Source organism: Ailuropoda melanoleuca, chromosome 13 (genome assembly GCF_002007445.2).
Source record: "Ailuropoda melanoleuca isolate Jingjing chromosome 13, ASM200744v2, whole genome shotgun sequence".
Classification (NCBI taxonomy): domain Eukaryota; kingdom Metazoa; phylum Chordata; class Mammalia; order Carnivora; family Ursidae; genus Ailuropoda; species Ailuropoda melanoleuca.
The window spans coordinates 42,845,865-42,867,973 of NC_048230.1; the positions used below are offsets into that span (position 1 = coordinate 42,845,865).

At 57.6% G+C, this 22,109-nt stretch overlaps 1 protein-coding gene across 15 annotated transcripts in view; it reads right to left on the minus strand.

Moving 5' to 3' along the window:
* Positions 1-22,109, minus strand: part of RBFOX3 (RNA binding fox-1 homolog 3) — a 422,918-nt gene that overhangs the window by 273,984 nt on the left and 126,825 nt on the right. Inside the window, exon 1 of one of the 15 annotated variants that reach the window (XM_034640559.1) lies at positions 21,630-22,082. The exons of the other annotated variants lie outside the window; for them this stretch is intronic. The gene's annotated coding sequence lies outside the window, so the exon portion shown is untranslated. Of the gene's footprint in view, positions 1-21,629; positions 22,083-22,109 lie in introns of those variants that run through there. 15 annotated transcript variants of the gene reach the window in all.

Below are 22,109 nucleotides of genomic sequence, written 5' to 3' on the forward strand. Positions count from 1 at the left end.
GTAGGTCTGTAGGACAAGCCCCACCACTGGCGAGGCAGGCTCCCTACAGATCTGTACTTTACGCTTAACTTGGTAAGCGTATAAAGGATGTCATTAAATAAAACGTTCAGAACACCACCGTAGCTTTCGGGATCCCTCTCTCGTGGTCCCCACTCCACCCCCCTGCATTAATTAGCCTGCCTCATTCTCCATCCCTCCAAATCCACATGCCGGGTCACCCGCACGGGAGACGGACACGTCTGACCTGTCACCACTGGCAAGGTCAACAAGCCTGTCTGTCTGGGCAGTGCTTCCACGGACAGACAGCAGGACACCCAGGTATGACCAGGTAAATGAGGAGCAGGTGCCCCAGCACGTCCCCCTCTCCCCTGCCTCTGGGCCACATCCCCACCCCCGTCCCAGCTACCCAGGTTTTGGATCAATTGACATGGAGGCCCACTCTAGGCAAAGTGTCTAGGGATGGCCCCAACTGTTCACACTCCCGTCCTCACCCTGTCACGTGACTTTGGAGAAATGGCGCATAGTTCCCCACCGTGGGGCACAGGCTTGGCCACATGACTGGCTTCGACCACTGGGAGGTCCGCAGATGTGATTCAAGCTGCTGCTGTCTGTGCCTCTGCTGCTGGACCCAGGATGAGCCCCCCTCAGAGCGAGGGGCCATGCTTGGCCGGTGACCCACAGCTTGAAGCCAAGCCCAGATGAGCAGACACCTGGCCAGCCTGCCGACGCGTGCAAGCAAGAACGCGGTTGGTTCTCCAGATTCCTGGAGATACGGTTCAGAACGCCGCTAACCCTGGGTGAGTGAATACTGATCCGTGGGCCCTAGAGGAAGGACGGGGCTCTGGGCACAACCGTTTCATCAGCCTATCAATACACACGCCTACAGTCTATGTGCTTCTGTTTAGAGAGGCCGTATGTGGCCGATCCACGAACATGGAGCTCATCGCCAACAGCACTATAACGCACGCCTGCACGAAGCTTACCTGATGCTCGTGTCTCCCCACAGAGCACATCGCAGCCTTCCGGAGCTTCGGAAGACCACACGGCACTTCCAGGACGACGCCTGGGTCCATGCTGAAGAGCAAAGTCACCACCAACAAAAATGCAAACACTGTGGCAGTGAGTCAAACACTTGTCTCCAGCACGAGCGCTGAAACAAGCAGGTGGAACGTCACCTCGTCTCGCTCCTCGGCTCAGAGCGCCTGCACCCGATCACACTTTGCTCTGCTCTACACGTGTCTGCGAGTGACCACAGAAGTGCCACTAACACTGACCTCGGGGTCACCGATAAATACTAGCAAGATGGCCAACTTGCAAACACAGAATCCACAAGTAATGAGGCTTGACTCCCACCGATTATCACTGTGTTAACACTCTGACTTATGGGGTAGTAGGCCATGCGGCAAGAACTGACTGCTACACAGGGCGAGGACCTGGGGGACCCATGCCCCTCAACTTCCAAGACGGAAAAGTCCAGAACTGCTGAGAGCACTTGGGCAGGCCGAACCCACGGAACAAATTGGTCTCCTGACTCTGCAACAGGATGAAAATCCCCACGTTTCCTTCACTGTAGGACATAAAAATCCGCCACTCCTCTTTCCAGCCCCTAAACACTCCAGCCCAGTGACACCTGCCAAGGCTTCCAGGTCGGGCGCCGGCAGAGAATGGAGAGAGGCTTCTCCTGTCCTCGAGGGGTTTCAAAATCCTTGGTGCTGCCCCAACAACTAGAGGGGCCAGTCTCGGCAACCGCTCTCTTACGCATCAGCTGGGGTGCCATGAACGGGCTTGGGATTTGAGGGGTGGGGACTGGGAGAAACACCAGCGTCCCTGCCAGGTCCTCTTAAAGGAGCTGGACCGAGCTCCCGAGCGAGGATCAGATCTGCCTGCAAAATGCAGAGACTTCAGTGTGGACAGAAAAGGCCTCTGGTCACAGAGACCAGGCTGACAGTGAAAGCATGCTAATTTCTGGATGACGTGGGCAGTAAGCAGCCCCATCCATTCAGAAATAACCAACCTGGCCAGAGATAGGGGTGCAAGGGCAGTGAAGGCTCGGCTCCAGAGACAAGCCCACAAACGATTAACAGCTCATCTCCATCTTCATGAGCTCTGCTCCTGTCTGACGCTCTCAGGAATATCCAGATCACATGAAACCGGGAACAGCGCGGGGCACGCGGCTGTCCTTGGCACCCAGGGTTCTGGCCGTCAGACTTTGGATACGGGATTAGCCAGGAGGGCAAAGGGCCCAGATACGTTCCGTATCTTACTTAGGAAAGAGAGGATTAAATTCACGTTGCTTCAGATCCATATTAATCTCAACTTCAGTGAGATCTCCGTCTTGCTCAGGAGCACGGATGGGGAGAGAACTGTTTCTTCGGAGATGGGCTTTGGAGCCTCGGGGGTCAGGGAAGGACTGAGCACCCTGGAGCCCCGGGGGAAGCAGTGAAACCCGCAAAGAGCGTCTGCAGCGGACTCTCATCTAAGCAAGTGAGAAATGCAAGTTCTAAATCAAAAGGTACACGCATCTATCTATGAACAAAAGTACCAAGGGAGGGGACACCTCTGTGAACCTAAGGTTCTTGAAAAACAAAAGGGCATGCGCTTCACGGGCCCAAAAGGCTCCCCAGGTTTCACTCCTGATGCCATGCCCCTTGCTCCATGCATACCAGCAAGGGCCACAGTGCACCCCTAAAATAACGGACTTCTGCAAGGGGACAGTCCCTACTTTCCAGGCCCGAGGGGTAAGGAAGTAAGACACGCCCCGTGCCTCTGACCTTGTCTCGTCACCTAGGGAAATGCCCTTCAGAGCCTCCAGCTCACCAGGCACAGCCTAACACAGAGGGTTCAAGCCTGGCTTGGCCACACGTCAGCTCTGGGACCACGGGCCAGTGGCCTCCCCTCTCTGGGCCTCACTGTACCCTCTGTTAAAGGAGAACGCCAACAGCACACGCCTCATCACAGTTGTCATGGGCTTAAATGAGTCGGTTCAAAGGAAGTCCTCTGAGCAGTGCCCAGCGCAGAGTAGGCGCGAGTGATCGCTGGCATCTGGGCTCAGGCCCCGGGCCCCCCAAACCTGCTCCCAGGAGCCCGCCTGCTCTGCTGGGTGCCAGCAGTCACGGGAACCCATGCCTGGTGGTCGGCAGGTTCTCTCTGCAGACAGTCCCTCACACCAGCACGCGGCTCCTCCCTGACAGCCACCTCCTCCCATGCCCGGGCTCTGTGTACCCAGGGAATGCAAAACAATTTTAACATTGTTCTAAGCCAAACATAATTAGGAAGGTAAATCTATAACAACAGCTAAATCACATAATGCATTCCAAATCCAAGGCAACGTCACTGGGGGACGTGTCGGGGCCTCGGGAGCTCCACAACACAAAAGTGACAGCCATGCTTTCCTCCTGGTGGTTCCCCCCTCCCCGTGCCCTTCCCTGCAGCCCGCATAAGAGCAGAATGGGCTCCTGGCTTCGCCGGGGTCCACAGCAAGCTCTCCATGCCGGGTGGGTACACACAGCAGACAGGTCCTTCTAGAAATGCCGGCAACCACTCACGCAGCAGGCAACTGAGAGGCAGCTGCCACGTGCCGGCACTGCAGAAATGCACGGGGGGCAGCGCCGTGGGGTGGGGGCAGTGTGGGGGGCCAGTGCATTGGGTGGGGGTAGTGCGGGGGGGCAGTGCCATGGAGGGCAGTGCAGTGGGGGGCCAGCACTCCTGGGGAGACAGGTCCGTGAGCAGCTGCCTGAACGCCATGCAGCAGTTCTCTTGACAGGCTAGGGAGGGAGAGAATGTTCTGAAATGTGCATGTGTGAGTGTGTGTACATGCACACGCATGTGCAGCTGCAGAGGGGAAGGCCTTGGGCGTGCTGGAAGAAGAGTAAGGTCAGGGAGGGGTTGGGCAGAGACTGAGGCCTGGTGGCAGAGGACACCCTCAAAGTCCATCTCCATGTGACCAGGGCAGGGGACACGTGACACAGGGTTCAGGTCATGCAGGGTGGGGGATTCAGAGGAAGAGAGCGCAGCTCAGACAGGGTACCTGGAGGGGAGGTCTCGGTCAGAGGTCTGGACTCCTCAACCAGCTTCTGTCCAGATAGAGCTGGCGGTCCACCTGTGGCGCTGAAGCTTGCCCACTCCTTCTGCTGCACCCCCACCCGGGGCCCTGGTGGTGCTTTTGCCTCCTGTGGGGGAGGCAGGTACAGGGCACAGGAGAAGGGGATCCTTTCTGGATCCAGCCTCTTCTGCCCTGGGGACCATCTCGGTTAGAATTAGAGGGTCCCTGACAGCCCAGTCTAAACTGAACTTGGGTTTTCATTTCGGTGCCTGTGGTATTTGTGGCTTCACCCCTGCGGCCGCCCACCCCAGCCGCCCCCTGGATTCCCTGCACCACCCACCCCACCGACTCTGGCAGACCTCCTGAGAGGCCTGCTGTGACCTTGGCTCGTTCCTAAAACCTCAGAGATAGATGGCCTTGACTGACAGCTGCCCACGCAAATATTGTTCATTCGAGGCTCTGTCGGGGGTGAGGGGGGACGACGGGGTCGCTCTCCCCAACCCCGCCTCCCACTCCCTTTTCTCCCTTGGCTCCTCCAGGATCATAAAGAGATGATTAAATAAATAATGAGTGCAGGGAGGCAGCACCGGAGCGGGAAAGCCCAGGGCACCTCTGAACTGAAGCCACAAACGGCCAATGCCCTCCATTACCCGGGCCTGACCGCGAGCTCGGGGGCACGACGGCAGCCCAGAACCTGCAGACCCCATTCCCAAACACGAGGTTCCCCAGCATGCCCACCACAGGCAGGCAGTGGGCTGCACCCTCTAAAACCCCTTGTCTCCCGGCAGAGGGGGTCCTCAGAAGGCATTTGGGGGTCTGGAAAACCATTTGTTCCAGCCCCCACCACACCCATCCTTCTGCAACAAGCAGACCTGGGGAGACACATGCACACACACACACATGCACACACACACCCCAGCACCAACCAGGGCTCACAGAGAGCAGAAGGGACTTCACATTTAAAAGCAAGCTCTGTGCTGCTGGACGGGGTGAGTGTCCATGGAGCTCCCACCCTGCCAGCCCCTGAGACAGGTCTAAACCCCCCAGCCCCAGCACACTGGGTTTTACAACCCGGGTTCTCTCTCCCTCTTCCCCTTTCCCTAGCTGGCTCCTCCACATAATAAAATTAAACGGAATAAAATCTGCCCCGTTTTTCACAGAAAGGTCTGGAAGGATCTGAAGGCAATCTATTTCCCCTGCTCTCCAAGATTAAACGATGAGCCAAGGCCCCCTGTGTATGGCTCTAGCCTCCCGGAGCAGAGGTGCTCTGCTTTCTCCAGCTCGAAATGCTAATCTGGTTCTCTGGGATCTCTGGAAACAGCTGGAAAATTTGCCCCACAACGCAGCACAGCCAGGCCACACAGAGGTGGGCTCCTCTGCTCTCTAGGGCCTTCCATGTCCCCTGGCCTGGCCCAGGACCATAAGGGGCGGGCAGGGGGACAGGCTGGCCTGGAGGGCTATCCAGGTGGTGGTGGGGGGCGCTCTTCTGGCGGGAACTGCACCGTGCCCCTGCAGATTCTGGGACAGACACCATCACTAATCCCCAGTGTGCTCACCTCCTGACTCTGGTACAGCCAGGACGCTCACCTGTATTTTCTCCAGAGGGGAGGGGTATCCGGGGGCAGGAGCAGAGTGGCAGCCTGGGGATGGAAGGCAAGGGGCAGGGTGAGGGCTGCGAAGCATTGCCTGGGAGCTCGCCTGCAGGGGGAAATGAATGCAGGCTGTGAGTCCCCACGGCTCAGTGTTTTGGTGTGTCCGGATGCAGGGCAGGGAGCTGGGGAAATCTCTTTCTTCTCCTCCTCCCCAAACCACCGGCTTTCTTGCAAATTCCAGACTTCCCGTGATTTTAATTTTATGGTTCACATTTTCTGCCAGCAGAATCCCGGATGACAAGGTAGAAAGTCGGCCTTGATTAACTGTCCCTCTGGCGCTGAGGCAGGGCCCGGCATGATAAATAGCAAGAATAAAACCGAGAGAGGCGTGTGGCAGGCAATCGCGGGCCCGGCAGTAAATCCCGGCCCTGATGGGGCCGAGATGAGCTGGTTATTTTATGGAGGGAGAGCGCGGCAGGAAGCAGAGCAGCTCACAGAGCTGGCGGCCTACCCCCCGCCCCGCCGCCCCACCACGAGCCCCCCTCTGGCCCCGGGGCCCTCTCCCCCTCCTGGCTCCCATGCAGTGGATATTGCTTAAGTAAGATAGAGTGGAATCGCTCTATTGTGTCATTGATTTTTAATACAAACAGGTAACATGCTGCAAATCTGGTGGTTATTTCATTCCTGCTCTGCTTTGCCCAGATGTCCAGTAACTTCCCCCAAGGGCTCCATCCGACGGGCAGTGGCAGCGACTGGTTCCTGGCAGGGGCAGGCCCGGGTTCCGCGAGCAGTCCAGGGGATCTGCGTGCTCCTCGCTCTGTACACAGGCACACACACACAAACACGCAGTGCACACACGTGTGTGAGCACCCCCATAACGCTCGCGGCACACTACACACACGTGTGCTTGCATGCACGTGTTCATGTACACAAGCACACGCATGAACAAGCACACGTGTGAGCACACCCCCACACTGCTCTCCGCACACTACACACACACGTGCTTGTGTGCACGTGTGTTCATGTGCACAAGCACGTGTGAGCACATGTGTGCAGGTATGCTCATACATATACATGTGCACGTGTGCCTGCCCCGCCGGCGAGCAAAAACAGACCGAGCCTGAGCTCTCCTTCCAACCCAGCTCTTTAGTCTGTGGTGACCTTGAATCTGACACGAATAAGGTGGAGCGTCCAGGAGTGGGCAAAGCCATGTACGCTGGGACAGGAACGCTGGAACAGCAGCAAAGGAGGACAAAGGGAAGGGCTCAGGGGACCAGGGGAGTGCGTCTCCATTACACCGTGAGGAGCCCGAGCCTCGCACATGCCAGATGGAGGTTCTCCTGAGTACCTGGCAATACCACCTGCCAGCCACAGCCAGGCCTCCTGGAGGTGGGGGGTCTCCATCAGGGTCGCCAGAATCACGGAGGGAAGCTGAAGCTCTGCCTAATCTCGGGCTGGAGCGGCGCGTGCTGTTTACCTGTAATCACGACGTAACGGCGTCCGTCTGTAGGGACACCAGCGAGCTGAGGGTAAGCCTCGCACTGCCGGCCATTTCCAGCATTCCCCGAGCATTTCCACAAGTGGTGCCTCCTTTTGTGTCCTGCTTCCTGTCCCCTGGAACTCTGGAAAGGCAGGAGCCACGTCACATGGTCTCCATCTCATAAACGAGGGATCTGAGAAGTGGGGACTTGCTCAGGGCACACAGGCCTGCGTAGACCCTACCTCCCACCTGACCTCCCCGCCAGCTGGGGCCCCATCTGCCACACCTGGATCTTTCCGCCTGGGCTCTCCAGGGGCGGGGGCGGGGGGCTCTGAGACACCGTCCACTGACTTCCACCAGAACAGCTCCATCCTCATACTTTTGTCACCGGCCTTCCCCAGCAGACGTCCCTTTTCACCAAGGAATCTGCAGCTAACCCACGTTTGATCCCTGGACCACGTCCCCCCCGCCCCCATCCGTTGACATGGCGTGGCCAGGAGGCTGGTGTCCGCCACACTGCTCTGCTCTCCCCAGCGCCACCACTGCTGGAGCCTCTTCACCCTGATCCCTGTCCCTGTGGACGACAGCAGCAGGGCCGCCCCCACCTCCACTCTCCATGTCCAGATCCCTGCTTCCATTCACCGCCTCCCTTCAGCCGAGTGTTTTCTTCCTTGAAGCCTCCTGTTCTCCCACCACCCACAAGAAGGGCCTTCAGATCTCTGTTCAGGCCCAGCCCCTACAAGGCAAGCTGAGGCCAGATTCAAGGCGTCCATGGTGGGCTGCAGCTGGGCCACAGGCTGGGAATGTCCTCACAGCTGGCTGAAGCTCGGGGGCAGCTACTTGGCAGGTTATGCACCCCAGGGACGCAGTGGGGCAGATGGGACCGGGATGCCAGGAAAGGCCGCCGGAGAAAGGATTGTGGGGGGAGAGACACGGTGTGGGCAAAAGCTACAGGGGCGGGAGGCAGAGCCACACCCATGGGAGCAGAGTGTGGGGAGCGCTGAGCTGGGCTTCAGACACGGCGCCTGCCTCAGGCACGAGCCCAGTGATCTTGGGTGTCACATCCCCCCAGAGCCTTCTGGTCTGGCGTGGGTCAGACAGCATCCCCCCAGAGTTCCTGTCCACTGGAAACTCAGAATGTGACCTTATTTGGAAAAACAGTCTTTGCCTATGTAATTAAAGTAAGGATGGAGACGAAATCCCCCAGACTGGGGGTGGGGGCCAAAACCCGACGAGCGTGCCTTCTAAGAGACATGTGGAGAAGGCTGCGTGAAGGCTGATGCAGAGATGGGAGTGATGTGTCCACACACCAAGGACCGCAGCAGCCACCAGAAGTGAGGCAGAGGTGGGACAGAAGTGTACTCCCCCTCGGAGCCCCCAGAAGGAGCCGAGCCAGTGCGCACATATCGAACGCGGACGTGGGGCCTCCAGAACCGGGACAGCGCAAGCTTCCGTGGTTCGTGACTTTTTACCTACGGCAGCCCCAGGAACCAACGGCGTCCTTATCTGAGAACCGAGGGTGGGAGCAGCGGGGCCTCGGGGCTGGATACAAACGCAGAGTACCCCCGTGCGGCCCGCCCCGGGCCAGGCACTGACCTGTTCCGCCTCTCACTGGGTGCCCAGCTCATGGTAGCCGCCCAGTGGTGTGGTATACACGGAGACTCACGCTGACACAAAGCAGAGGGTGATGGTGAAGCAAAGACCAAGAGGTTGAGAGCCCGGGGCCCACCTGGGCCACTGGCCACTGAAATCCTGGGCCACGGCCAGGGCAGGCCCACCCTCCACCCCCATCTGCCCATCAGCCCATCCTTGGGAACCACTTGCTTGGGGCTCTAGCCACAGGCTTCTTGGGGAAGCTTTCAAGTGAAGACAAGACACTGCTCTCCCAAGGGACATGGGGTGGAATGGGTGCCTTTGAGAGCCATGGCCCCCCACTCCCCCATCAGCTATCACCACTAAGACCTGGGGTTGGAGGGGGTAGTGGGGAAGACCCTCACCCAGCCTTCAGGAGCACCTGCAGGAAACCCCGCCTTCCTCCTGCTCTGGTCCCAGAGGGAGGACAGGGGAGGAGGGGGAGGGGCAGGCAGGGGAGGAGACGAGGAGAGGAGGAGGGCACATGCAGGAGATAGTAGTCAATAGTGAGAAGCATCTGGTTAAGTACTCCAAATGGCACTGGCTGCTGTTTTTAATATTTCATAGCAAAATGCAGATTTAAAGCACAAAACCAAAGGCGGGGGCCTTTGGACCTCGGAGGGAGGTGGGGACAGAGCCACAGAACAGCAAGCTGGCTGACAAGAGGGAGGGGGGAATGGGAACCAGACACGGGACAGTGGGTGGAGGGAGGGCAGCCCTGCCAGAGAGAGGGGGGAAGGGAGATTTGATTGGGAGATATCAGGGAGACAGAGCACTTTGCAGGTGGACAGCCCAGCAGGAGGGAGGAAGGTTTCCTCCTGCCCCAGCAACAGGCCAGCCAATGAGAGACTGTCACAGTTCAGCCAATGAGAGACCATCACGGCCTAGCCAATGAGAAGCCCCCATAGGCCCAACTCCCAGTTTACTCCAATGGACTTTCTATTAACAACAGCCCTCCCAGCGGGCCCTTCGCTCTCTGGAAGAGCCTGCTCTCGTTGTTCTGTGGACCTGCCTGTGGTTGGTTCTGCCGCGGCTTTCGAGTCTGAGAATGCAATTCTCTGCTCTTCCAGAATAAAGCCATTATCTGCTGGTAAAACGACCGGTTTTATTTTTCAATGTCACCATCACACATACGTGCACATGCTCGCTCTGTATGCCTGAGCACAAACCTCTTCCCCATCGCCTGCGGACCCACTAGGTGCATGTGTCTGGTGCTCCCGGCGGCCTCCAGCTACACTGAGTTCAAGGCCAGGGAACGGAGCGCCACTGAGGAGGCCTGTGGCCAGTGCAAGGCACACCCTGATGTGACCTGTCTTCCTCCCTTCAAGCACTTCCCAGACTGCTCTTCACAAGCCCTGTGTCTGGGTTTGTACTGGATGAACTTGGATTTGCTCCCAAACCAAACGGTACTACAGATACTGCAGGATACCTGAAACGTATAAAGGATGTTTTCATCACCCCAAAAGAATCCTCAGTCATTTCTAGTCCCGCCCCACTTCCCATCCCTACCAGCTGCCGGCAGCCACCATCGCTGTCTGTCTCTGGACGTACCCTTCTGGACACTTCACATCAATGGAATCCTACAACACATGGCCTTTCGTGCCTGGCTTCTTTCACTGAGCATAATGTTCTCAAGTTTCCTCTGTGCCGCGGCCTGTGTCAGAGCCTTTTGAAGGCTGAATACTATTCTGTTGTATGGATAAGTCTCGTTTCATCTGCTCATCCGTCCATGGACACTGCGCTGTTTCCACCTTTTGGTGACTGTGAGCGACGCTGCTGTGAACATTCGTTCACGGGTTGTTTTGTGTGGATGCGTTTCCAGTGGCCTCGGGTCTATCAGGGAGTGTGTTTTTCTTGTAAAGAGGTCCCAGTGTCCAGAGGGAATGCCAAAGAAGCTGAGGGCCCTGGAGCAAAGGATCCAAAATGTGTTTTCTAAATGGGAGCACCCTCAGCGAAGAATGATGCACGGGGCTCACAGACTCATTTCCCTGCTGACCCCCCCCCCCACAGACCTGGGAGGGCTGCCTCTGCTTCCCCAGCATGCGGCCCACGCAGACTGGTTCCTAGAGCTCAGCATCATCGCTGACAGTCTGCCTATCTGCACCGCCCTTCCCACGATTTCCCTCCCCTCGTGTGCCAGCTCAGGGCCCACACAGAACGTTCCCCAGCACAGCCCGTCCTGCCTTCACGGACACACAGTCCGGGTCTCAGCAGAGTCCTGGAAGGCAAGCCTGGATGCTGTCCACGCACAGTACATTCCAGAGCAGTTCTTCCCCCCGGGCGCCTGGCGATGCCTAGAGTCGTTTCAGGTAGCCGTGATGGGGAATGAAGACCTCTTCACAGGATCTTTCTGAGCTCGACAAGGCCAGAGGATGGCCGGGCATGTGTCACCAGCTCTGAACTTAAAACTGGAAGTGAGTTCAGAGCTGCTTTGCCAGACAGCGGGGTGGGGGGCTACTCAGAAGCCCAGGTCCCTCTCCCAGCCTTCCCAGTGAGGGGGGAGAGCAAACAAGACCTCCCCACGCTGGTCTCACGCTGGGAGGCAAGGGAGGGGGCCCCCCCGATCCGCTTCTGGCAGGGTGCTTCCTTTGGCTTTCAAGAAGAAAATTAACATTTAATTACAGTAGGAGCAGAACAGAGCAGCTCCCAGAGAAGGCAGTGGGGACATGTCACTCACCTCCTGTCTCCTTCCTCCCGCCCACGATGCTCCTCCCCAGAGCCCGTCAGCCCCAGGCCCTCCTCCCTGGCCAGTCACAGCCTCTCTCCCCCAGACGTGATGCTCAGTCACTTCAAGGGAAGTCAGCAAGAATTTCCCAAGCCCTCAGTGCCACCCCCCAGTCCCTCCAGCCCAATTTATGAAACAAAACCATCTGAAGCCTCCGACCTTTTCCAACCAGAGATATTTAGAAATTTTACATAACTGCCAATTAAGATCATTTTCATCATTCAGTTACAGGTAAATATTCTATGTACTTACTGGAAATGTGCACACGCAAACACACACTCTTTGGATGTGGCCAGCATAGACCCTGTGGTGTCCCTTGGTGGACACCCTTTCTGGATGCTGGGTAGACAGCGGCCCCAGCCCCCCGGCAGCATGTACCAGCGGGTGCACACGCAGCCCCACACGTGCGCACAGAGGCAGCCCAGTGCGGCTGGACGGGGTGGGCTCAGCCCATTGAAGCCACAACGGCCCACCCCACCCCTGCCACTCTTCGGCAGGGTCAGCACCTCCTTGTGATGCAGCCAGACTGCCTGTTAATTAATCACTCATTAGGCTAATCACAGCTATCTCCTTTCCCACTAGGGGGGAAGATATTAGCGCAGTGGAACGCCAACCCCAAATGCAAGTAACAGGTCTGCAGGAAGGCAGAAGGAGAGAAACCAGTGCTGGAAGTTTCTAAAAGATGTGTGCACCTCACAGTAACACAGAAGGTGCGTGTGCAGGAACGCTCTGACCATGAGCACAGGTGCGAGGGGGTCGAGAGCCCACTGGGGTGTGCAGACACTGTGCACCCCACTGTCCTCCTGAGGGCAGGGCCGGGAAAGAGGCCGGTCCCATTTCATTCCTGATCAGGCAGCTTCTCAGGCTGAGAACAGAGGACTGGGCCTGGAGCGGGAGGATGAAGAGGGACTGTAGAAACAGCTCCCTACGAACAGGGAGAGACTGTCCCAAGTGGCCAACACGGAGATGCCCACCAAAGCACACCTGGATGTGGGTCCTGGGAGGGTGAGTCCAGGAAGATGGATTACCCCAAAACTCCAGACGAACTGCAAGTCCATCGGAATCTACGGCCACGACCCAGGCACTACACTGGTAAAGGACAGGACCCACTGTTCCACAGGAGACCACAGAGCTCTGGGAGACCCACCAGGGAAACAACGCCAGGTGAGGTGCTGTTTTCATGTGCAACCAAGACCAGTCTCAAGGCCCGTGTCCAAAAAGATAGATCCTAAGGGGGAAAAAAGCAAAACCCTTGCTAAAGAAACAAATCTGAGAAGTGAAACCTTTTAGAAAAGCACGAACCAGGCTTTGCTAAATGAGGGCTTTGAGCCCAAAGCTGGGACCGCCTCCTCTTTCAAGGGTGCATTCCCCCACTTGCCCCCAGCATGAGGGGCCTCAACTGACACTGAAGCCATGTTCTCCCTGCAGAAGTTTCCGCCCACAGAGAGGCTAGACCCTTCCTGCTGCCTGCTCGGCATTGTTAGGACTATTTGCTATCAAAATGCACAATTATTAGAGGCCGTAATGATGTTCAGGTGTCATTTGCAAGAAACTGAATCTAAACACCTGGGTAGTAAATGAGAAAAAAAGTATTAGGAAATTGGGTTTTAACTGTTTTATGCTAATTTATTCTGCTCAGCCATTAGAGTCAACCTGCAGCCGGGAGACTGTCAGTGTGGGTAACAATCGCAGGCAGAGACAGGCTGGGAAGAAGCTGTCACCTTTGCTATGCTCGGAGGCCAGGAGACAAGCTCGCCAGCAACGCAGAAGCATCATCTTGGGGACGGGGAGGAAGCTGGCGCAGTGTGTGTTCAAATCCCCCGGGGAGACGAACTTCTCACCTTGACCACAACTCACCCGTCCAACCCGAATCACCAGGTGAGGCGTGCCCTCGGATCAAAAATGGCCAGAGGGAAACCATCCTCTAACGAGGACCCTAGGGGCCATCGCAGGCAGTTACACTCAACTCCGGAGTCCTCCACGGGGCACCTGAGTTCACGTCCCCGGTCCGCCGCTCTCCGGCCACAAGACCCTGGGCAAGCCGTCTGATCGCCCAGAGCTTCCCTTCCACCATCTGAACACCGGCGTGGAGCATGAGCCCTGCGCCATCTGATTGTCACAGCGACGACTTCCACCATCTGAACACCGGCGTGGAGCATGAGCCCTGCGCCATCTGATTGTCACAGTGACGACTTCCACCATCTGAACACTGGCGTGGAGCACGAGCCCTGCGCCATCTGATTGTCACAGTGACGACCCAAGAGCGCGTGTTCATACAGAAGCCTGGCCACAGTGCCTGACACACAGTAAGGGCCTCGTAAATGGAGCTACTTGGAGGGGCCACCTTCCTCCGTGCCCAGATGCCGCCCATTCAGTAAGGCCCGTGGCATCACCACAGATCACCTGTGGCCCCACTCTCAGTCCTACAGAGCTACGAGGGCCTTCGGTCATGTCCCCTGTGTATATGGAGGTGGCTCCCGGGGCAGGGAGCACTCAGCCAGGGGAGTGGGCAGAAGCCGCACGGTTGAAGTCCCAGAGGAGGACGAGGTGAAAGAAGGGTGAGCAGAAGCATGGAGACAGGGCCAGGCAAATGCTGGGCTTTCGGGAGGAAACAGGACACCAGGGTGTGGAGGGATCTGACGAAGCACATCCCAGGAGGTGGGGACTGAACATTTTAGGGACCACAATTGAGCACAGAGGGACAGGCCCACCCTCTGCCGCAGCCTTCACAGAAGGGGAACGCGGCGGGAGGTCAGGGTAGAAGGGAGCACAGTCTGCAGTGGGGCCGCTGCAGGGGAGGGCAGGGCACCAGGTGGGGGCCCTGAAGGACAGACGGCCGCTGGGAACCCAATGTGGGTTGGAGCAGGCTCTGTGTGCTTGGGCGAGATGCTCCCCTGCCCCTTGCTGGGCTGGGCATCCCAGCTCCCCGGGAGGTGTGCGGCTTTGAGCACGTCACCTTAACTTCCGGGTCTATATAGTGGGGGTGATAACGGGGCCTGCCTCGTGAGGCTGTGTGAGGACCCAGGTGAGTTTCTGGAACGTCCCCAGCGTGCGGTCAGAGCAGGGTGTCACTTACCACAGTTCAATACAGTTAGCGTGAAAAGCTATGGCCATGTGGGGCTCCAGGACAGGAAGGCCAACTGGCTGTGGCCCGCCCCTGAGCCCTGGTGGCCAAGCCCTGGTGGCCACACCCCGGGTCAGAGCGGAGGCAGAGAACAAGCCACTCCTGGAGCCTTGGGTGGCGCGCTCCGCCTCCTTCGGGACAGGGAGCTGTGCGGCCAGTGGGAAGGAGCGGGACTGGCCTCTCAGCAGGACCATGCCCCTCATCCTGGGGCCTCTGGGGCCAGCTGTTGGCTCAGCAGGGCCCAGCAGGGAGAGGCGCCCCTCCTTCCCCCTCTGGGGACAGCCTACGGGAAGCTGGCGGGAGGCAGGGGTACTGAAAAGAGCATGAGAACCAAGAGAGCGCCCCGGGGCTCCTGCACCTATGCTGAGGTCACAGACGCAGGTGGGACCCGGGGCGCTGTGGGAAAGCATGCAGGAGGGGCAGAAGCGCGCGGACGCGTATGGGGTGTGTGTGAATGTTGTGAAGACGTGTGGACGTGCACAGACGTGTACACACTTGGCTAATGTGTCTGTGGATGTGTGTGGACATGAGCAGGAGTGTGCAGTTGGCCGGTGTGTGTGGATGTGTGCAGATGTGTGCTGACATGTGTGGATGTGTGTGGACGTGAGTGAAAGTGTGCAGTTGGCGAGTGCAGATGTGTGCAGATGTGTGCTGACGTGCAGATGTGTGCATGTGTGTGTAGACGTGTGCAGATGTGTGCTGACATGTGCAGGCATGTGCATGTGTGTGTGTAGACATGCGCAGATGACTGTGGACATGTGTGTGCCCCTGCAACAGCAAAGCTCCAGAGCCTCCCCTCCCTTGAGGCTGCACCCCTCCGCACTGGGTCTTGGGAACAGCTGTCACAGCCACAGACACTGTCCCTCTGGGGCCTTGGGCCGCCTGGTGCCCAGTGCCAGGGTGCCCAGTGGGCCAAGATCTACCCTCCCTATTACAACACCACTTTGCCTGCTCCCCCCACTCCTGGAACACACAGCAGCTTCATTAGAAGGGGAGGGGTGCAGTGAGGGCCTCAAACTGTGGCTGATGGACACCAGGGACCCGACTCAGCACCCAGGGGCTCAGGTCCACCATCCTGGAGGCCTGGGGTGGACAGCAGGCCGTGTGTCCTGGGGAGTGGACACCCCGGTCCTGGGGTAAGACATCCAGTGCAGGAAATGCCCTGTTGATGCCGGCCGTCCAAGGGGGCATTTCTCAACTGTCAGGCATGTCCCAGCATGAACCTCACACCCCTAAGCCCCCATGCACCCTCTGACCCTCTAACCCTTGCTCTCAGAGGGTCAGCCCGCCCCCGGAGGTGACACTGACTCACCCCAAGCCTGGGTGCATTGTTCTCCCGAGCCACCATCCCACCTCCAGACCTACTGGGCCCTCGTTACGACTTTGGAGTGGATGGGGGGATGAGATATGGCGGCCGGGGCAGGACCGGGCATCTTCATACAGCTCATGAGCAGGGGCACGGCCCTTCTAATCTCTACAAATGTCGCCAACTTCCAGAGATGCATGGAATCATCCAGCCAGGGCACGTGGCTGCCAACTCCTTCAAGGTGCCTTTCTGGCTGTCTCAATGCTTCCACCTGCTCATCCCGGGGAGGTAGCACCCCCAGGGCCCCAGCGCCCCCACTGCAGATGCCCTCCAGGCCCCACATTTGACGAGAGTCAGAGTATCCTGTCGTCCCAGGACGGCGGCAGCGCCAGGCGACAGGAGCTCGGCTGGGCTCTGCTCCCAAACGAGGTATGTTGAACAAAGTCACTGTGCACTGGGGCGGCGGGGCCCTGTCTTCATGGGGCTGAGTCCAGGAGCTGGAGACCAGCAACGCACTAGTGAACTAATCATGATTTCTGGTGGGACGGCTTGATGCCCAATGTGACGGCATCAGGAGGGTCTGGAGGAGAGGAGAAGGTGTGATCACTTGGGCTGATCCCCAAATGCAGAGAGGATTCATCAGGAGGTGAGGGTCACGGGTTCCCTGCTCTGCCCTACTCCCTCCAGAGAGGACCCCTGCCCCTCCCCCATCTCCCACTCGCATGGTCTCTGCAGCCCCCAGGCCCGGCAGAACCCCTCCCCTTGGTGACTCTACGGCCCGCACCTGAGTTTCGGGGCCTCAGGGCCTCTCCCACCAGCTCGCACACAACTGACTCGCTCATGAGGCTCAGGGGGACAGTGGTGCGGTGTCCCAGGGTGCTGAGGCTGGCTGTGGACATGGAGACGGGCTGGTATTCTTCTCCATCTTGTCTGGGGCAAGTGGGACACGGGCTGAAGGGGAACGTCTGTGCTGAGCGGTTAGGACTCTGCCCTCCACCCACCTCTAACGCCAGACTCAGTGTCCCTCTGGGAGCCAGGAGTTCTGGGGATCCTGGTGCAGTCAGAGCTCAGACGGGTTGATGGCACTGTGGGGCCCCGCCTGAGAGGAAGGGTGCCGAGGAGCAAGGGGGCTCTGGGCAGGGGAGCACTGGGTGAGGGGTGGGTCTGTTCTGCATCCCACAGACTCTGAGATTTCTGGACCACCCCTGGCAATGGCCACATTCCTAAAGTGTGACAATAAGACCCCTCAACACACAGCAGGTACTGGAACACCTGTTCCTTGGACGTGGGACATCGAGGTTCTGGCGGTGGGGTGGGGATTTAAGGGTGAGGATTAGGGGATTCAGGGGCATAGTTTTATTTCCTCATTCAACAAACATGCTTTGAGTGCTGGGATTTGCCCCCAAAAATGTGGCACCTCACAACGGCCAACAGTCCCTCAACATACAAATGGATCCACAGAACGTGGTCAATTCATACGGTGGAATACGGATCTTCCTCAACTTACAAGAGGCTTACGCCCCGCTAAACCCATCCCAAATTGAAGATACCCTAAGTCAAACGTGCACTTAATGCACCCAACCTGCGGTCACGGCTCAGCCCAGCCCGGCTTCCACGTGCTCAGGACGCGCGCCGTCAGCCTGCGGTGGGGCAGAGCTTCCACGTGCTCAGGACGCGGGTCAGCCTGCGGTGGGGCAGAGCTTCCACGTACTCAGGACGCGCGCGTCAGCCTGCGGTGGGGCAGAGCTTCCACGTGCTCAGGACGCGGGTCAGCCTGCGGTGGGGCAAAGCATATCTTACCATACAGTGTTGACCACCTGGTGTCACTCAGTGAACACTGTACAGAAAGTGACAAGCAGTGGCCGTGTGGAGACAGGATGGCCGTCACCCTATCGGCTGTTGACCCTGCTGATCGCTGGCTCGCAGGGGGACTACGCTCGCTGCCCAGCACCACGAGAGAGCCCCAGACCACATATTGACACCAGCCCCGGAAAAGATCCAAGTTCAAAATCGCAAGGAGGGTTTCTACTGAACGCGTAAGGCTTTCACACCATCGTAAAGCCGAAAACTCATCACATCAGACCACTGAAATCATCTGACCTGCCAGTTACACCCAGAAGAGAGGTGCTGACACGCACCACATCACTGTCCGAAAGGCAGAGGTGGTCTGTTGACATGAAACGTCCAGAGGAGGTAAATCCGCGGAGACAGAGTGGACTAATGTCTGCCAGCTCAAGGGAGGGGAGGAGGAGTGGCTGCTGCGGGGGGTCTCACTGTGGGATGACCAAAGCCTTCTGGAAGCCGGTGGAGGTGGTGGCTGCACGGTGAACACTGTCAATGCACTAAACGCCTCTGAAGTGTAAACTCTGATGGATGGTTAATGTTATATAAATTTTACCTCCCACACTCCAGCCAATCTCTCTCACCCTCTTAAAAAGCTGTGCCCTTCCTTACTGCCATGCCTTTTCTCTGTATGCAGTTCTCAGTCCACCTCTTTCTCCCCAGAAAACTCCTATGCATCCTTCAGGACCAGTTCAAAAGCCCTTCCACTGGGCCCCCAAAGCATCTGTTCTGCCTCTACGTAACTCCGCCCTCCGTGCAAAGGGCAGATAAGCTGCCACCTGTCTGTCTCCTCCGTGAGACAGCAAGTTCCTTGGGGACAGAAACACATCCTGTTCAACTGCGATCCCCAGGACCTGGCATGATGACTCATGCATCCTTTCATTCCACAAATACTTCAGGAGGCCCAGGATTTGGTGAAGAATGAATAAAGGAGAAAATCATTGGGGGGCATCTCAAAAATTTAAAAATAGAAATTCCAGAGGATCCAGTAACTCCACCACTGGCTATTTACGCAAAGAAAACTAAAACGCTAATTGTTTATAGCGTATTATTTACAAGAACCAAGATGTGGAAGCAGCCACGTGTCCACTGACAGACGAATGGATCAAGACGATGTGGTGTCTACACACACAATGGAGTATTATGCAGTCATCAGAACGGAAGAGAGCCTGTCATTTGTGACAACGTGGATGGACCTAGTGAGCATTACTCTAAGTGAGATAAGTCGGACGGAAAAGACAAACACCGCATGATCTCACTCATCTGTGGAATCTAAAAAACTAAATAAACAAAAAGCAGGAACAGACCCCTAAATGCAGAGAGCAAAGTGGTGGCTGCTGGGGGGAGACAGGACGGGCGGGATGGGTGCTGCCTGGCTTCACAATACGCAATACGTCCCCCCGCCTCCTGGGGACAGCAGAGAGGACAGGCCACCTCTCCAAACACTTCCTCCCTCTCTGAAGCCTGGCAGCACTTCTAGGAGGAGCTTCACACAGCACATGCACACGTCATACCCTCCACACTGTCAGCACACGGCCTGTGCACCCCCATGGTGAGCGTCACTTACCCTAGTGCTTGAATGGCACCCCCCAAAACTCACGTCCACCCAGAACCTCAGAACGGGGCCCGATTTGGAAATAGGGTCTATGCCGATGTAATTAGCTATGGATGTTAAGATGCAAGCATCCCGGCTTTGGGCAGGCCCTAAATGCAATGGCCGGTGTCTTTATAAGAGAGCGGAGGGGAGATCTGGATGCAGAGACTCAGGGAGAAGTCCACGTAAAGACATGAGGCAGAGATGGCAGTGACGGAGCTGCACACCCAGAACCACCGGCAGCCCCCAGGCGCTGGGACAGAGGCCCAGGAGAGATCCTCCAGAAGGAGCCTCCAGGAGGAGCCGACCCTGCCAACACCTTGATCTGGGACTTCCCGCCTCCACAACTGTGAAGCCGTAAACTTCAGTTGCGTGAAGCCCCTCAGATTGTGATCATTGTTATGGCAGCCCTAGGAAACTACTCCACGTGCTAGCATTCCGGATAATTTACCATGCCCGTCATCTGTCTCCTCTCTCTAGAATGTACATTCTTAGAGCTCTGCCTCTTTATCCACCGATGGGACCCAAGCTCCTACAGCAGTGGCCCGTCACGTCGCGACAGATCAGTAACGACAGATCAACGACTGATAAAACACGCAGGCTTTTGGTCAATCCCCCTGGCCCTGAATCACAACTCCCCCATTTACTAGTCATGTGACTATGGGCAAGTCCCCAGACCTCTCTGAACCTCGGGTTCCTCTTCTGTCTGGCACAAGTCATAACAGCCACTCCCTCGTGGCGCTGTTACTAAGGCATAAATGCTTGTAAAGCCTTACAGCGTGTCTGGTACACAGTAAGCCCTCAAATATTAGACGTCAGAAATGGAATCATTCTAAAATAAATCAACAGTGGGTCCTAGAGGAGGCGATTATATCGGGGGACTTGTCAAACCTAGTGGGCAGAGGGGTGGAGGCCAGGGAGGCTGCTCAGCCTCCTACCATGGCCAGGACGGCCCCCAGCACAAAAAATCGATCCCGCCCCAAATGTCCACGGTGCCAGGCTGAGACACCCAGACGTCAGGTCCACAGCGGAACCAGCAGGTCATCGACACAGACTGAGAACACAGACACTGAGTGATAAACGTGGGGATTTGACTCAGTGGCTGCCATCTGTAAACCCCCAGAGTTTCTGCAGCCCAGGTGTAGGGGTGGTCTGACCTGCACCTCCCTGGAGGCACCCCGCCACGCCCGCTTTGCCCCACTATCCCAAACCAGTGGCACCGTCGGCCACACAGACACGTTTTCCAGGGCTGCCCTTTAGATACGAACTCCTCCTGCCTCCAGTTATGGGAGGTTTCTGTCTGCTCTGCTGGACCAGGACCAGGAGATCCAGATGGGGACAGCAAACCCCCATTCCCACATCCCCACCAAGGGGACAAGGATATTTCCTCTCCTCCCAGAGTACTTCCAACGCAGCAGGCACTGTGCCAGGAAAGCACTAGCAATGGCCTGGAGAAGAAGGGACCGGAGAAGAAGGGACCGTCTGAGGCCGATGGGCCTCCGCGCCTGCCCCACACACCCTGCATGGTCCGTGGCCGGGGGAAGACACCCACCAAGCCTGAGAATGGGGACAAGAGCAGGAAATGAGCCCAACAGAGCAGCAGACCTCAGCCCACAGAGGAGGCCGCCGGGCCGCTCAGGCCCCCAATTAAAGCCTGGTACATCTGTCGGGGCAGCCTAGGGACAGACAACAGATTCCCCCGCAGACATCTGCCTCGGAGGAGCGTGCTGGCTGCAGGCTTGGGGTGGGGGAGGCCACTGCAAGCTGCCGCCCAGGGGAGGGAGAGAGAGAAGGAGGGAGGGGGGGGGGGGAGGCGGCTCTTTTTATAGCAAGCAAACAAACAAACTGTTTTGCTTTAAGAAGCCAAAAAGGAAAAAGAAAGCAAGAGAGTGTGTCTCTGCTGGCTACTGGAAGAGCAGCAGGAGCCATCGGGGTTGGCCACGGGGAGAAGGCTAGGAGCCAGGCACGCAGAGGCCAGGGCCTGCCTTCCGGGGCCCCTCGGACAGCTGGGCACTAGGTCGGCCCTTGCCCGCCGGCCCCAGCGATGCGCTAGACCCCAGGCCACGCCATGTGTGACTCACCTGACTCCTCCCAGAACCCCAGGGGTGCTTCCCCAGTTTCCCAGGGGAAGGGCTTGAGCCTCAGCCAGCTCGTGAGGCCACCAGCCAGCGAGTGAGAGCAGGGTGTGCCCCCCCACGCTGCCGTCTGTCTGGCATTCTTGAGCAAGCCTCAAGTGGACCCCCATCGCCCCCCGCACCTCTCCCTCGTCCCCTTCCCCATCACCTGTGTTACCTCCATCCTTTCTCTGGTCTTCTGAGCCATGAACTGATTCAAGGCACTGTGACCTTCCACCATGGCCTCCCCAGGCTGTCCCTCACCAACGTGACGCCGGGCAGACATTGTGTGTCCCTTCCCCGCTCCCATTGTTCACATAGAATGCAGAGCTGCGAAGCGGAGAGAAAGCTCCATCCCGTCCTACACAGCATGAACTATTTATAACCCTGAAAACATCTTTATTATTATTTTTCTTCCCCCCCGAAACAATCTCACTCGATCCTCAGTACACAGTGCCGAGAGCTGCAGGGCCGCGGGCCGGGGCGCTTCCTCCGGCCCTGCCCAGCGAGCAGATGGCGGCGTGGGCGTTAGGTACCAGCCTCCTGGCAATCTGAACATCTGTTCCCGTTAGAAAATGCTAATTGCCATCAATCAGGACAGCACCTACTCACATTTACATGCAAAAGCACACACGCGCAAAAAAAAAAAAAAAAAAAA